This window comes from Nerophis ophidion, linkage group LG14 (assembly GCF_033978795.1).
Source record: "Nerophis ophidion isolate RoL-2023_Sa linkage group LG14, RoL_Noph_v1.0, whole genome shotgun sequence".
NCBI lineage: Eukaryota > Metazoa > Chordata > Actinopteri > Syngnathiformes > Syngnathidae > Nerophis > Nerophis ophidion.
The window spans coordinates 28,084,202-28,101,616 of NC_084624.1; the positions used below are offsets into that span (position 1 = coordinate 28,084,202).

General features: G+C 42.9%; 1 long non-coding RNA gene across 1 annotated transcript; it reads right to left on the bottom strand.

Moving 5' to 3' along the window:
- Positions 1–235: 235 nt before the first annotated feature.
- LOC133568942 (uncharacterized) lies at positions 236–11,626 on the bottom strand. The gene is made up of 3 exons (XR_009809702.1): positions 5,872–11,626; positions 5,696–5,780; positions 236–452 (listed from the first exon to the last, which is right to left on the bottom strand). It is a non-coding gene; the product is annotated as an uncharacterized LOC133568942 (long non-coding RNA).
- Positions 11,627–17,415: the final 5,789 nt, after the last annotated feature.

The window sequence follows — 17,415 nt, forward strand, 5'->3', positions numbered from 1 at the left end:
CTGATCAAAGTGCTTTTGGAAATCTTCCCCCATCTGATCACCCCCGCTTCCCGTCCTTCATTTCAAATGCATGCAGCAGACAGGCATCTTTAACTTAGGGGCACAAAAAGGTAACCTTAGTGCTGCACGAGCCCAAATGTCATCCAACAAGGAGGGCTCCGTGTCCTCGGGATAAAGATAATGTAATCTAAGCAGTATACAGTGTGTGTGTGTGTGTGTGTGTGTGTGTGTGTGTGTGTGTGTGTGTTGGAGGTTCTGGTTTAGGGTGCAGAGGATGACAAAAGTCAAAGCAGTCATGTGTCATTTTGGGTGCTGAGGGGCTGGGACCTGCCTTGGGGGCTGTCCTCTCTGTCAGACGCACTCAGACATCTGCAATGAACTCTCCTGCCGTCTTCTCCTCCTCTCCGCTCGGGCTGCGTCTCATGCACGTGCGACCATGCGGTTGTCTGCTCCTGCAACAACACACACCGTTATTGGCATGCATTGGCAATAGAGACCATGCAAATATGGAGCACACATATGAGCCGTTAATTATTGTATCATAACCACGTCCGACAAGTGACCTCCACTAAGGCTGAACAATCTTTAAATATGGCCGCCTGACAAACAAACAAACAGGAGAACAAATAAGGTAAGGTTTTTTCACTGAGGGCCACATCGCAGTTATGATTGGCCCCAGAGGGGCACCATCGAACAGCGAATACTATAATTACACTATTTTTTTTAATCCATGTTACTAGTAGATTTTTAAAAAATGCAATAATTTCACCTTAAAGTGTAGTGTGTATTTATATAAATGGAAAAACAGTACTGCTGTTTTTATGGTTAAAAAAAAAATACTGTAAAATTTACATTTGTTTTTTTACTGTTAACAAAAAAAGTGCAATTTTACAGTAGTGAAGTGAAGTGAATTATATTTATATAGCGCTTTTCTCTAGTGTCTCAAAGCGCTTTTACATAGTGAAACCCAATAATCTAAGTTACATTTAAACCAGTGTGGGTGGCACTGGGAGCAGGTGGGTAAATTGTCTTGCCCAAGGACACAACGGCAGTAACGAGGATGGCGGAAGCGGGGATCGAACCTGCAACCCTCAAGTTGCTGGCACGGCCGCTCTACCAACCGAGCTACACCGCCCTCACCCTATCTTGTAGAGATAGGGTGAGAAGCTCTGCCATCCGGGAGGAGCTCAAAATAAAGCCGCTGCTCCACCACATCGAGAGGAGCCAGATGAGGTGGTTCGGGCATCTGCTCAGGATGCCACCAGAACGCCTCCCACGGGAGGTGTTTAGGGCACATCCGACCGGCAGGAGGCCACGGGGAAGACCCAGGACACGTTGGGAAGACTATGTCTCCCGGCCGGCCTGGGAACGCCTCGGGATCCCCCGGGAGGGGCTGGACGAAGTGCCTGGGGAGAGGGAAGTCTGGGCTTCTCTGCTTAGGCTACTGCCCCCGCGACCCGACCTCAGCACCATGTGACGGGCTTCTTTCTCAGTAAAATTTTGGCACCTAAGCTTCCAGTTTGTTTGTTGTCTTTACCGCAAATCAACAACTGTAGATTTTTTGGTGAATTACTGTAAATGCCAAAACGCCCCCACAGTTTATTACAGCATTTAGAGAAAAATGCTGTAAAAACCACAGTACATTTCACAAGTTTACCATGAAATCCATTGCTACTTTTACATCATACAATTTGATGGATAACTTGCTTTGCAATCATTATTAGTATTTATTTATATTTAAAAAATGATTTGAATGTTTGATATCTCCCTTGTGGAGGGGGTCCGGTCCGATCCGGTGGCCATGTACTGTCCCACTCTCCCTTGTGGAGGGGGTCCGGTCCGATCCGGTGGCCATGTACTGCTTGCCTGTGTATCGGCTGGGGACATCTCTGCGCTGCTGATCCGCCTCCGCTTTTGATGGTTTCCTGCTGGCTCCGCTGTGAACAGGACTCTCGCTGCTGTGTTGGATCCGCTTTGGACTGGACTCTCGCGACTGTGTTGGATCCATTGTGGATTGAACTCTCACAGTATCATGTTAGACCCGCTCGACATCCATTGCTTTCCTCCTCTCTAAGGTTCTCATAGTCATCAGTGTCACCGACGTCCCACTGGGTGTGAGTTTTCCTTGCCCTTATGTGGGCCTACCGAGGATGTCGTGGTGGTTTGTGCAGCCCTTTGAGACACTAGTGATTTAGGGCTATATAAGTAAACATTGATTGATTGATTGATTGATTGATAATATATTTTTGCATAATTAAACAATATTTAAGTTAACATAATTTTCGATTACACAGAGTACATATTTTTTTATTTCTCCCAAAATAGAAGGAAAGAATACATTTAGAAAGAAAAGTTGCAGCACTTTATTGATATATATTATTTCCAGGGTTTCCAAATAAAATGAAGTGGCGGGCCGCTTCTGGGCCCCAGGCCTTGACTTTGACACATGTGAGGTAAATGAATAAGTAGAATGATAAACATTTTCGGTGTCCAAATCCGGTCGAAGAGGGGTTAGTGCATCTGCCTCACAATACGAAGGTCCTGGGTAGTCAGGGTTCAATCCCGGGCTCGGGATCTTCCTGTGTGGAGTTTGCATGTCCTCCCCGTGAATGCGTGGGTTCCCTCCGGGTACTCCGGCTTCCTCCCACTTCCAAAGACATGCACCTGGGGATAGGTTGATTGGCAACACTAAAAATTGGCCCTAGTGTGTGAATGTGAGTGTGAATGTTGTCTATCTGTGTTGGTCCTGCGATGAGTTGGCGACTTGCTAAGGGTGTACGCCGCCTTCCGCCCGATTGTAGCTGAGATAGGCACCAGCGCCCCCTTCTACAACAAAGGGAGTAAGTGGTAGAAAATGGATGGACGGATTGGTGTCCAAATCCAATATTGACACGAGATATCCTTCTGATATCAGAAAAAAAAAAACACGTATCACAGTATATCGGCTTGCATGTCAAATCTACGTTATAAGCTCTAACACCAGCAGCCTGCAGCGTGTTTACTTGTGCAAAATCTGAACATCCAGTAAAAATCTTAATGTTCTCCAATAAACACAAAAGGGACGTATTTTATTTTACTTTAGTCAAGTCATTTACAAAAACATTGTAGACTCTAGGCTACTGAAAGCTAGCAGCTACACGACAGCTAAGCATGCAATAGCCCACAAGCTAGACACACGTATATGTGTCCTTAGTTGAACAATATTGCAGTCAAAAACGCAACATTCGTCAAACTAAACAGGTATCAAATATTTATAGCTGCATCTTACTAAGTCTCCAAGACAGAAGTGGATTGGAAAGTATCCAGTAACAAAAGTGTCCGCATCAGTCAACGCACCGCGCCATGAGCTTAACTTAGTGAAATACTTTGTATTGTGGCCACTAGATATCCCCAAAATACAAAATACCGCTTCACTTCGATTTAAAGACAGCATTTGTCCATTACAGACGGTTAATAATACAAACCGCAAGACCAGTCAAGTTGGCACATTGTGTAAAAAGTAAATAAAAACAAAATACAATGACTTGCAAATTATTTTCAACCTCTATTTAAATACAATATTCTTAAAGGCTTACTGAAACCCACTACTACCGACCACGCAGTCTGATAGTTTATATATCAATGATGAAATATTAACATTGCAACACATGCCAATACGGTCTTTTTAGTTTACTAAATTGCAATTTTAAATTTCCCGGGAGTTTCGTCTTGAAAACGTCGTGTAATGATGACGTGTACGCAAGACGTGACCGGTTTTTAGGAAGTATGAGCGCTGCGGACACACACAGCTAAAAGTTGTCTGCTTTAACCGCATAATACACAGTATTTTGGACATCTGTGTTGCTGAATCTTTTGCAATTTTTTCAATTAATATTGGAGGAGTCAAAGTAGAAAGAAAGAGTCGGGAAGCTTTAGCCACACAAACACACTGTGATTCCTTGTTTAAAATTCCTGGAGGTGAAACTTTACTATGGATCAGAGTGGGGTCAAGCGAACATGAATCACGACGGAATGTCAACCAGCAGGTTTCGGTGAGAAAATCGTGGTTGAAAAGTCGCTTCTTACCGGAGAAAAGCTGAGCTTGTGCCGTCCATAGCTGCCGTCGACTCCCCTGAGACACTGCGCGTCAAGACACCCGTGGAGACACCCCTCCGACTATGAGGTACTATTAAACTCACTAAAACACTAGCAACACAATAGAAAGATAAGGGATTTGTGTCTAAAAACATCGGAATCCGTCCCAATGCAATCGCGTTTTTTTTTCCTTTATTTTTTTTTTTTTTCCAGTCCTTCGCTATCAATATCCTCAAACACAAATCTTTCAACCTCGCTCAAATTAATGGGGAAATTGTCGTTTTCTCGGTCCGAATAGCACTTTTTGTTAGAGGCTCCCATTATAAACAATGTGAATATGTGAGAAGCCCTCAACGGGTGACGTAATCGTCTGCAACTTCCGGTAGAGGCAGGGCTTTTCTCCAGTTGCGAACTTTATCGTGGATGTTCTCTACTAAAGAATTTCAGCAAAAATATGGCAATATCGCGAAATGATCAAGTATGACACATAGAATGGACCTGCTATCACCGTTTAAATAAGAAAATCTCATTTCAGTAGGCCTTTAAGATGCGACTTTAAGGATTTACTACTTACATATAAAATACTAAACGGTCTAGCTCCATCCTCTCTTGCTGTTTGTATTGTATTATACTGTATGTCCCAACCAGAAATCTGCGTTCAAAGAACTCCGGCTTATTAGTGATTTCCAGAGCCCCCCAAAAAAAGTCTACAAGCTTTAGAACGTTTTCTATTTGGGCTCCAGTACTCTGGAATGCCCTCCCGGTAACAGTTAGCAATGCTACCTCAGTAGAAGCATTTAAGTCCCATCTTAAAACTCATTTGTATACTCTAGACTCTTTTTTTAGATCAGTTGATCTGCCCCCTTTTTCTGCGTGGAGAGGTTATCAGGTGACCACAGATGACGCGCCAGCTGTTTCAAGTCGGGACACTGTATCAGCTGGTGACATCTCTGCGCTGCTGACTGGTCTCCATTTAAGAAGATCCCCTGCTGGCCCCACTATGGACCGGACTCTCACATGGATTCGGGACCCGGGGTGACCACTCCTTTACTCTCACATTATTAACCATATCCACTCAGCATCCATTGCACAAGTCAGCAAGGTGTCTCGTCGTTACCATTGGGTTGAGTTTTTTCTTGCCCTGATGTGGCTTGTGCAGCCCTTTGAGACACTTGTGATTTAGGGCTATATATAAAAACTTTTATTGATTAATCATCACTATGACAACTACTCCCATGAAAAGAGACATGAGATATTTGTGCTGTTGTGTTGACTGGCAACATTTCAATTGTGCTTTGTTGTTGAAGGAAATCTCCACGCTGTTGTCTTTATGCATCCATCCATCCATTTATGCATCCATCCATCCATTTTCTACCGCTTGTCCCGTTCGGAGCCTATCTCAGCTGCATTTGTGCGGAAGGCGGAGTACACCCTGGACAAGTCGCCACCTCCTCGCAGGGCCAACACAGATTGACAGACAACATTCACACTCACATTCACACACTAGGGCCAATTTAGTGTTGCCAATCAACCTATCCAATGATGTGTTAATTTGTCATTAAATAAAAGCATCACACACACTCATAGCTCATTAATGTGGAATAAATGACTCGCCACATACCTCTCTTCCCCTAGTGAAGGGTGCAAACTGGATGTGAAAAATCCTCAGTGAATGATGACTTGTGCACGACCTCGGACCAACTGCACTGGGTGACAAACAAACACGCTCACGTAAATATTGCGCATGTTGCAACCATAGACAGAAGAACAATTCTATTTTAACTTTTGTACACTTACTTTGGTTGTCGGCTGCACTGACAAGATGCCTGCACGGTGCATGTTGCCGACTGCAGCAAAACCGCCTAGTCAAAACTGGCGTGTGTACCTTTTTCCTCGAACTTTACAGGGCGCACCAACATGAATACAAAATAATAGGCTATGTTGGTCACATAATAAAAACAAAGCAAAGTGCATCCCCTTACAGTTCAACACGGTTTCTAAAAATGAGACAATTCTGTTTTTTCAAGGGACAGTTGGCAACCCTATAAGCAAAGCACACCACTACAGCTTTGCAGTATAGGTGTGCTACTTAAACTTAATTGATGTAGTTCATTAGCCTTAGTGTTATCTTAGTCATGTTTAAGGGGCTTTGAAGACTGGATGCACTGACAGACTCATGGTCATAAGGTGGAGTTTTATGGGTGTTTTTTAACTTCACTTTTATCATTTTCACCATGAATGGCAGGTTATTGTTGTAGTCCATATCACCAATCCCTACTGGCCAGGTCAGGCCTGTGGATCTTAAATTTGACACCTATGGTCTAAATGCCTTACATTACCATTGCAGTAATAACAGGAAACTCACAATATTGCTTTTCAAACATTTCGATTTCTTAAGTAGTTGCTCTGTACAAATGATAAATAAAGTTGAAAATTTATAAATGCACAAAACAAACAAGATAACGATCAATACTGATTTGGAATTTTCACCAAAACGTCCTTTGGGAACACAGCTTTTGCAAATACATTCTGAGTAAGGATCAAACGGTTATCAGAACTTAACTTCCCGTCTCACGCTCACTGCAAAAAAATGTATTTGTATATTTACAAAAAAATATTAATGATAATGTTAAGGTCTCAAAAAAGGAATCCAAGTGTGGATCAGTAAAAAATCTATTTAATAACCAAAAATCATTGGAGAAAATAATTCAATAGTAACAAAAAATCAGCTCCAGGAAAACTGGGTCAAAAGTCTATTCACCCTCTGAGGAAATACAAAAACAGGAATCAAAAAGGGTTCAGGGCAAAGGTCGGAATAATTGAGTTCAGGCAGGATTGTACCGCAGGTAACGGACGAACAGGCACTGGCTGGGTGGAGATCCAGGGTTTAAGTCAGGTTGTTGATTAGCTGCAGGTGGGCTCGGATGACTGGCAGCACACCTGCAACTGATGACCGGGGAGGGGACTTGCAGACACAAGAGGGGAAAAAAAGCAGGAGAACCGCCCTCATGACAAATAATTGGATTACCTCATAATAAGAGTTCATTATTGAGAAATCGAAAGGTATCACCATTTTACAGTCATTTGGTTTAATGCCATCCATCCATTTTCTACCGCTTGTCCCGTCCGGGGCGCGGGGGGTTGCTGGAACCTATCTCAGCTGCATTCGGGCAAAAGGCGGGGTACACCCTGGACAAGTCACCCCCTCATCACAGGGCCAACACAGATAGACAGACAACATTTGCACTCCCATTCACACACTAAAGTCAATTTATTGTGTCCAATCAACCTACCGGTATTACCAGGTGCATATTTTTGGCGGTGGGAGGAAGCCGGAGTACCTGGAAGGGACCCACGCAGTCACGGGGAGAACATGCAAACTCCACACAGAAAGATCCCGAGCCCGGGATTGAACCCAGGACACTTCAGGACCTTCGTATTGTGAGGCAGACGCACCAACCACTTTTTCCCACCGTGCTGCCCCATTTGCTGTAATGCTACATCCATCCATTCATCCATCATCTTCCGCTTATCCGAGGTCGGGTCACGGGGGCAGCAGCCTAAGCAAGAAAACCCAGACTTCCCTCTCCCCACCCACGTCGTCTAGCTCTTCCCGGGGGATCCCGAGGCGTTCCCAGGCCAGGCGGGAGACATAGTCTTCCCAATGTGTCCTGGGTCTTCCCCATGGCCTCCTACCGGTTGGACGTGCCCTAAACACCTCCCTAGGGAGGCGTTCGGGTGGCATCCTAACAAGATACCCGAACCACCTCATCTGGCTCCTCTCGGTGTGGAGGAGCAGCGGCTTTACTTTGAGTTCCTCCCGGATGGCAGAGCGTCTCACCCTATCTCTAAGGGAGAGCCCAGCCACACGGCGGAGGAAACTCATTTCGGCCGCTTGTACCCGTGATCTTATCCTTTCGGTCATGACCCAAAGCTCATGACCATAGGTGAGGATGGGAACGTAGATCGACCGGTAAATTGAGAGCTTTGCCTTCCGGCTCAGCTCCTTCTTCACCACAACGGATTGGCACAACGTCCGCATTACTGAAGACGCCGCACCGATCCGCCTGTCGATCTCACGATCCACTCTTCCCTCACTCGTGAACAAGACTCCTAGGTACTTGAACTCCTCCACTTGGGGCAGGGTCTCCTCCCCAACCCGGAGATGGCACTCCACCCTTTTCCGGGCGAGAACCATGGACTAGAATATATTTTAAATACAGCATTTTACTTTGAAAAAATGCTGTGAAATGCTGGTACATATGAAAAAGGATAGTATAAACAATAAATATTTCACTACAGGCCTGTAGGTGGCAGCTATACACATTGCAGAGCAGGAGAGAGTGTGGTTAACATGGTTTTAAAGGTTGTAGCAAACATGGCGCCCTTAAGTCACATGAGGGCCTTTGACCAATCAGAGAAAGTATGGCCAGAGGAATTCCCAAATGATAAGTAAAAAGCCCCTCCCGTGACTACAGGGCGCCATGTTTGCTTCCAACTTTGAAACCAAGTTGGCCGTAGTCTCTCTATACTGCAGGCTGCAGAATTAAGTTGCCAAAGAAATGAAAGAAAAACAGTTATTTACATTGGTACCTCAACTTAAGAATGCCCAAACTTAAGAGTGTTTTGAGAAAAGAGCTGTGTTTCAGCTAGCTATTATGCTTTAAATTACAAGTTAGCGTTTGACTTACAAGCATCCCCTCCATTCGTTGGGGTAGCAAATACCACATTAAACCCCGTAAGATCTGACCAAAACATCTGGTCTTAATTGTTAGCTTTAGCGTACAGCTAGAGATGGTGATAACTTTCTGACCATGGGAAGGATGAATGTGGGTTTGAAGGACAGTGATGAGAAGAAGAAGTGGATTATACTATTGAATTGAAGAAAAACTATCATCAAAAACATGACCAAGCATGTAACAAACTTGGAGAAGCAATTTGAGAGTATTACTGCTAGTCTGCACCATACGGAATCGGAACAGGTGTACATCAGCCATGGACGTTGAAATAATATTCAAACGACATACATAACATTGAAATTTGGAGAAGCTGCTGATGGTGTGTTTGACGGATAACTCTCAAACGTAAATGCTGTACATTATTATTGCATTACTTCATAAAACTACTGTAGTACGTTCTATTCTATGTATTGTATTTTTGCAGCAGTTGTTACATATACAGTAATATTGTACATGGTAGTTGGGATTTGGATAATAATATATCAGTTCATATTACATACTGTATATATAATATGTAAATATTACACGTTACATTTTATATTGTTACTATGGTACATTTCTAGTCTACTTCATACCTTTTGTTTTTGCCCTCTTTTTGTGCCCTTGTGTGCATTACCCTTTCCATCCTTATCCCCTCCATCCTTTGTAACTGAGCTACTGTGTGGAACAATTTTTCTTGCGGATCATTCAAGTTTGTCTAAGTCTAAGGCTAAGTTATTTCTCATACAATATTTCTTATTTAAATTGTTTTTTTGTTTTTTTTAAATGTGTTACATGTTAAAATTGTGCTGTTTGGGGTGAGAGGTAAGCACCAAATAAATTGTTTTTCGATTAATTTAAATAGGAGACGTTGATTTGAGAAGCAAGTGTCTTGAGTTAAGAGCCCCATCATAGAATCAATAAGCTTGTAAATTGAGGCGCTACTGTAATTCTAAATGCAATGGAAAAAAATACATGAATACTTTTTTTTTTTGTAGCAAATCTGCACCAAAGTAACTCTACTTTAGCCAACTTGCGTAAACATATAAAACCATGAATTGTACATCCAAAACTGAGCTGGTCATTTTTGGACAAGTGGTTGAGAGAGTGTTGAAAAGGCATTGTGTTCAATTCCCCTGACTGGCAGACTTCCTCAAAGCTGAGGGATGAGTTTCATTCAGATGCGTGTTAATGACAATAGAGAATTTGCAGAATGCGCCTTATATATACACAGCAGCCCTTTCTGGAACACGATGCTCCATTACAACAATAGTGCAAATATAGTATGCTGCCGAGCAAACAGACCGAATTGAAAACACGAAATAAGCGGCGGAGAGAGAGGAATACAATGAAAAGAGGGCGTGGGTGGAAAGAGGGGAATCGTGGGAATGCAAGATTGCACCTCCCTGGGGCAATCTAATTATCCTATGGGCCGATGGTTCTTTCTCCTTATGCGTCGGCTGACATTTTCCTGTAACCCCATCCCGAGTAATGCCATGTGATGTGTGTGACTGGCTTCTGCCAAGGCCCTGAGAGGCCTGAGGGGGGCCGGGGCCCGCTTTTTGGCCCGCGGCAACAGGGGCAGGGGGGGGTTTGATTTTTAGCTTTGTCGTCATTTTCTGCTCTCCTTGGCTCTTATCAGGCCTGTGTGACAGGTAACCCAAAACCTTTAGTCTTTTTTCCTCCCCCCATTGGACACAAAGGCCTGTATCTGTTACTGCTCTCTGATCAAGGAGGCCCGAGGGAACAGAAGTTTGATTCGGAGACAATGGAGTGCTATTCCAAACACAACCCTGCAGCTACGGGGGAGAACTTATTTTGTTTGCTTATGGATACAAAAGCCGAGGCGCTTCAATATGCCCAAACTTAACTTTGCACCGCGGAGCCCCCGAAGCGAGAGCGGAGGCGGGCCGCCGCGGCGTACACACAAATAGTTTATGTGTGTAACTGTCGACATGTGACAAGCAGAAAAGGGACAGTGTAGAGAGCGTAGCCTTTTACGACCCAACACACTTTGACAGCTTGGCCATGGCTCGGGGACACGAGCAATGCTGCCGTTTCATCTGACAATTTTACGCAAAACAACGCTCTCTCTCTCTTTCTGTCCACGGCTCGGCTTGTTCAGAGCCTGCCTTTGTGTTGTGTTAAAGCAAAGAGACAAAAACATGTCACCCGGGCTGCGAGATAAAGGTGTCGCACTGTCAATCGGCCGGATGAAAAAGCCAGATGAAAGTGTAAGGAGTATGAAGAGAAGCCGCTTTTGAGGCAACACTGCGCTCTGCTGGCAGACATCTTTGTCCCATTTTTGAAAATAAGCCAGCACGATCAGAGAGGACTAATGTAACCTCGCCTCCCCTGAGATGCCGGCGTCTCCGCGCTTGTGCCCTTGGAGCGCTCGTCTTATTTGGACCCGAGGACATCATGTGCTGACAAAATTTAACCATCCCAGGAGGGACGTATCTTTGAAACGTGGCCAGGGGGCAGGCGGCACATTAAAATGACAAAATTGAGATCTTCAAAGTGAAAGCGGGCCATGAGTTAAAAGCAGAGGAGATACGGATGTCAGTAGAAAAGGGTCACACACTGGCATGAAGACGTAGTTAAAGACTATATGCATGGTAGCATTTTCTGTGTGTGCAAGCTCTGTGTGTGTGTGTGTGTGTGTTTGCATACAAACAATGCACTCAGTCGACAGCCCGCAGCGGTGTGCATTCTTGCTCGGAGAGTACATGTCCCCGGGCCTCGTTCCTCCGCTGATGACCTCTGGTGAAGCCATTATCTTCTGCATTAATGATGAGTAGAAGCCAGCGATGAGAGAGATGGACTTTGCCCCGAGGCGCGGCAGCAGCGCTGATTATGGGCAACAACAATGCTGGAAAATAAATAAAGAAGAAAAAAAAAAAGAACAGGGAGGGCGGAGGGGAAAACAAGACTCCATAGCCACAAGCAAGTTAAAAAAAAAAGTCTTTGCAGAAGCACAAAAATAAGCTTACGCGATTGAGAGGCGAGATCAGAAGAAACTTTATTGGTAAAGTCCAGCTTGGGCAAGTTTTGTCGCCGACTCAACTGCCGGAGACTTGTTAATGTATCCTAAACTGAAAACATACAGAAAATATGCAGTATTAAAATGTGTTTTCAGTGGGAATGAATTATATATTTTTTTATTGCATTGCGACACCTTCTCCTCATTCAATGCGTTTTCTTTATTTTCATGACATTGTAGATTGTCACTGAAGGCATCAAAACTATGAATGAACACGAGGAGTTATATAATTAACAAAAAAAGGTAAAATAACTGAAAACATGTTTTATATTCTAGTTTCTTCAAAATAGCTACCCTTTGCTCTTATTACTACTTTGCACTCTCTTGGCATTCTCTACATGAGCTTCAAGAGGTAGTCACCTGAAATGGTTTTCCAACAGTCTTGAAGGAGATAGCTCATTAAGAAGGTTAGACATTTAGATTCTTAAAAAGTATTGTGTATTTTTTGCATACAGTGTTTGGGTTACTCCTAAACGCAACAATACTTTGAAGTTTATTTTCTTTACAAAAAAAAAAACAATTTAGTTTAAAATCACACTTTAGTTGTGTCTTTGGGTTTTCACTCAGTGCAGTTACCCTAACAACGATTACCCCCTCTGAAACATGTCAATGGTCACATGGTCCACAGGAAGTTGCATCATATAAACCCTCTGCAGGATCTGGTATGGCAATTTTTTTAAATGTATATTGAAAATATTTCAACCATAATTGAGGGGCCCTAAAATTTGAGTGCAGTCCTGTTATCATGTTATGTTATTTTAAAAATACTTTTGTTTGTCTCAATTTGGCCATATGGTATCTATTTGCTTTGTTTTTGTTTTCTGAAAACTCACATCTCCTACTCAAATTAGTAATCTTCGTTTAGGAAAAAAAATAAAGTTGCCTGGGATTGACCAATACACATTTTGATTAGTTAAATGTGTAATTTAAGATTAAAAGTTTTACATTTATTTTAAAAGCGTAAGACCAAGAAAATGGCTTGGTTTTAGTGAGACAGCCCAGATGCCTCCTGAATATTACGTTATGGAGAATATTCATTTTTGTCCTTAAAATTTTACACACAATACCCCATAATGACAATGTAGGAGGTTTTTGCAAATGTATGAAACATTTTTTTAAAGTACGAAATCACATGTACAAAAGTATTCATAGCATTTGCTCAATACTTTGTTGATGCACCTTCGACAACAATTACAGCCTCAAGTCATGATGCCACAAGCATATCCATCTTAGGGCAGTTTGGCCCATTACTATTTACAGCGCCTATCAGGCGCCTACAAGTTGGATGGGAAGCGTCAGTGCACAGCCATTTTCAGATCTCTCCAATTGGATTCAAGTTTGGGCTACACAAGGACATTTACATAATTTTCCTAAAGCCATTCCTTTAATATCTTGGCTGTGTGCTTAAGGTCGTTTGTCCTGCGGAAAGATTAACTGTCGCCCCAGTCTGTGTTCAAGAGCTCTCTGGAACAGGTTTTCATCCAGGATGTCTCTGTACATTGCTGCATTCATCTTTCCCTCTATTGTGACTCGTCTCCCAGTTCCTGCAGCTGAAAAACATCCCCACACCATGATGCTGCCACCACCATGCTTCACTGTAGGGATGGTATTGGCCTGGTGATGAGGGGTGCCTGGTTTCCTCCAAACATGACGCAGAAGAGTTCAGACTTTAAGAATTTTTTTTGTCATATTCAGAGAATCTTTCAGGTAGTTTTTTTTTAGGAAACTCCAAATGAGCTGTCATGTGATATTTACTTAAGAATAGCATTCTTCTGGCCACTCTATCATAAAGGTCTGATTGGTGGATTGCTGCAGAGAAGGGTTGTCCTTCTGGAAGGTTCTCCTCTCTCCTCAAAGGACTGTTGTAATTCACTACAGGTGGACTCCTTATTAGCTGTAACAATATGCACCTGAGCTCACTTTGGAGTTTTCATGGCAAAGGCTGTAAATACTACAAAAAAATATTTTTTCACATGGTGATTATGGGGTATTGTGTGAATTTATTCCATTTTGGAATAAAGCTATGACATAAAACTGCGTAAAAAGTGAAGCGTTGCGAATACTTTCCAGATGCACTGTTAATATGGCATATGGATGAAATGGTTGAGAATGACTCATAAAACACTGATGTGATTGATTTGCCTTACATATCACAAATAGGGAGTATGGATCAGTGCAAATGGCCAACCTTACTGGACAGACAAAGAAGACAAATGGCAAACAAAGTGCAGTTGCTCTCGTCAAGGCAGCCACAGTGCATCCACTCAGGAAATCCTGGCTTGGGGGAGATGATTCTAAATGAAGGACTTTTACCATTCACCATTATGTCTTTGGTGGGAGTTAAGAGAGGGAAGCCCCCCGGGGCCGCCTCAGCACAGCAGTGCACAACTTTTTTTCAAAGGCGCTCCCAGATTAAAGTCCCTGAAAGTTCCCATTGGGGTCTGAGGCCAGGATCCCATTAAGCAGCCCTGCCACACCGCCGGCCACAATTGTGTCGTTGTGAATTCAGAGCAGCAGTTGCTTGATAAGCGAAATTTAAGGTGAAAGGGGGGGAAATAAGACGGAGGGTGGAGGGAAAGGGACCATTTTGTTTTTTGGGACAAAATACAAATCGAACAAATGTTAATAATTACAATCAACATTATGAAAATTTAGAGTTTTAGATCATGGCTTGAGTCAAATGCTCTTGTGGTCCGTTTTTGGCCCAGTTATGAGTGCTACTATATTTCCATCCATCCATCCATTTTCTACTGCTATTTCCTTTTGGGGTCGTGGGGTGATACTATATTTACACTTATTTATTCAAGAAATCTGATTTACAGACTATGAACTAAATAATTTACATTAAAATTCCCAACTCCCAATATATAAAAACAGGAACACCTAAGCACAATACAACAATATCATTGGAAAAAACACATAGACCCCAAAAAAAGATACAATTTGTTGACACAACAGAGAACTTTTAAGAAATAGTTTTTGATGTTTTTAAAAAAAGACAGGAAGTGGGATGTTTATTGTGAGACTTAGAAATTACTTGTTTGGACTGAGAGAAGTGTTTGTCCAAAGGTTGTTTTTTCTGTAAGGGATGTCAAGGTCCCCTTTGGGGTTTTCTTTGGTGCAAATACCTCTGCCAGGCCTCAGTTTGATTGATGTACATACAGTACAGGCCAAAAGTTTGGACACACCTTCTCATTCAATGTGTTTTCTTTATTTTCATGACTATTTACATTGTACATTGTCGCTGAAGGCATAAAAACTCTGAATAAACACATGTGGAGTTATGTAGTCAACAAAAAAGGTGAAATAACTAAAAACATGTTTTATGGAAAACATCTTGCATAGTGCCGGTGCCCAAGAGGCCCATCCCATCGGGCTTAAATGACTTCAGACCAGTTGTCCTGACGTCTCATGTCATGAAGGTCCTCGAGAGACTTGTGCTGGATCAGCTGAGAACACTGGTGGCTCCTTCCCTGGATCCTCTACAGTTTGCATATCAGCCCCATGTAGGAGTGGAAGATGCTGTTATCTACCTGCTGCATTGTGCTTACTCTCACCTGGATGGTGGGAAGGGCACTATGAGGATCATGTTCTTTCTCCAGTGCCTTCAACATCATTTAGCCCATTCTGATGAGTGACAAGTTGCTCAGGATGGGTGTCAGTTCATTCGTTGTCTCCTGGATCACTGATTACTTGTCTGACAGGCCCCAGTTTGTGCAACTGGGGAGCTCCCTGTCAGATACTGTGGTCAGTGGTGTAGGTGCTCTACAGAGGACCGTCCAGTCTCCTTTCCTGTTCACCCTGTACACCTAAGACATTCAGTATAGTTCCAGGTCCTGCCACGTGCAGAAATACTCTGATGACTCTGCTGTGGTCGGGTGTATCAGAGAGGGACAGGAATTGGAGTGCAGGACACTGATCGTTGACTTTGTGGAGTGGTTTCAGGCGAACCATCTGCTCCTTATGTGGACAAGACCAAGGAGCTGGTCATCGACTTCAACAAGAGAATGCCCTTGGAGGAGCCCATCAAGACACAAGGCCGGGAGGTGGCAGTAGTGGGGCAGTACAAATACCAGGGAGTCCACTTTAACAGCAGACTGGACTGGAAGGACAATAGCAAAGCTGTTTACAAGAAGGGCACAAGCAGACTCTTTTTCCTGAGGAAGCTTAGGTCCTTTAATGTGTGCAGCAAGCTTTAGGAGATATTTTAACAGTCTGTTGTGGCATGTGCCCTGTACTTTGCAGTGGTTTGTTGGGGGAGCAGCACCAGCAAAAGGGACTTAAACCGGATTGACAAACTGAAAGCCGGCCAAACTATTGGCACGCAGTTGGAGGCGTTTGTGTCAGTGAGGGACAGGAGGACACTGGACAAACTGCTGGCCATCATTGACAATCCTGCCCACCCACTCTACCAGACAATTGAGGGACAGCAGAGTTCATACTCCAACAGGCTCCTTCAGCTTCATTTCCACAGTGTTTGATTCAAAAACTCCTTCATTCCACACTCCATCCAGCTGTATAATCACTCACCATACAGCAATCGATGATATCTGTCTATTACCTGAGACATTTTATGTTAGCTTCTTCTTTTTGTTTATAATGTCTATTTTCTGCTGGATCGACTCTCTATTTTATGCGGCAGCAGTTACATTTACTGTACTATTGTACATGGTAGGTGTTATATATTGTATATATGATATAAACATATATCGCATAATATATCAGTATATCTCATATACTGTACATATATTATGTAAATATTACATATATGTTAAATTTCATATTGCTACTACGGTACATATTTAGTCTATTTTATAGCTGCATTGTCCATTCCATCCTTAGACTTTCCATCTTTTGTAACTGAGCTATTGTGTGGAACAATTTCTCTTGTGGATCATTTAAGTTTGTCTAGGTCTAAGTCTTTATATTCTAGTTTCTTCAAAATAGCCACCCTTTGCTCTGATTAATTTTTTTGCACACTCTTGGCATTCTCTCGATGAGCTTCAAGAGGCAGTCACCTGAAATGGTTTTCACTTCACATGTGTGCTTGAAGCTCATCGAGATAATGCCAAGAGTGTGCAAAGAAAATACATTGGATGAGAAGGTGTGTCCAAACTTTTGGCCTGTACTGTATATATGTGAAAAGTGGGGGTGGGGTTAGTCCATGAAGAACTTTATGAATTAAACACCTATTTTCAAAATGCATACAATTTTCAAAATCAAGCATTTTGTCCATCCATCCATTTTCTACCGCTTGTCCCTTTTGGGTCACGGGGGGTGCTGGAGCCTATCTCAGCTGCATTCGGGCAGAAGGCGGGACACATTCTGGAATAGTCGCCACCTCATCGCAGGGCCAACACAGCATTTTGTAGTTTACCAAACTGTTACACTGATAAAATGACTGAGGCTTTTAATCAATATTTGTATAGATCTTCAAACAGCCTTTCGATTGAATTTTAACATTTCCAGTGAGTGACCAGGTCATGATACAGTATTCCGTGTAAAAATATAATTGAGTGTAAAAACTTCTTAGCGGATTCGATTGTTGTGGAAGGTCAGATTTTATTAAAATTAGGCAGA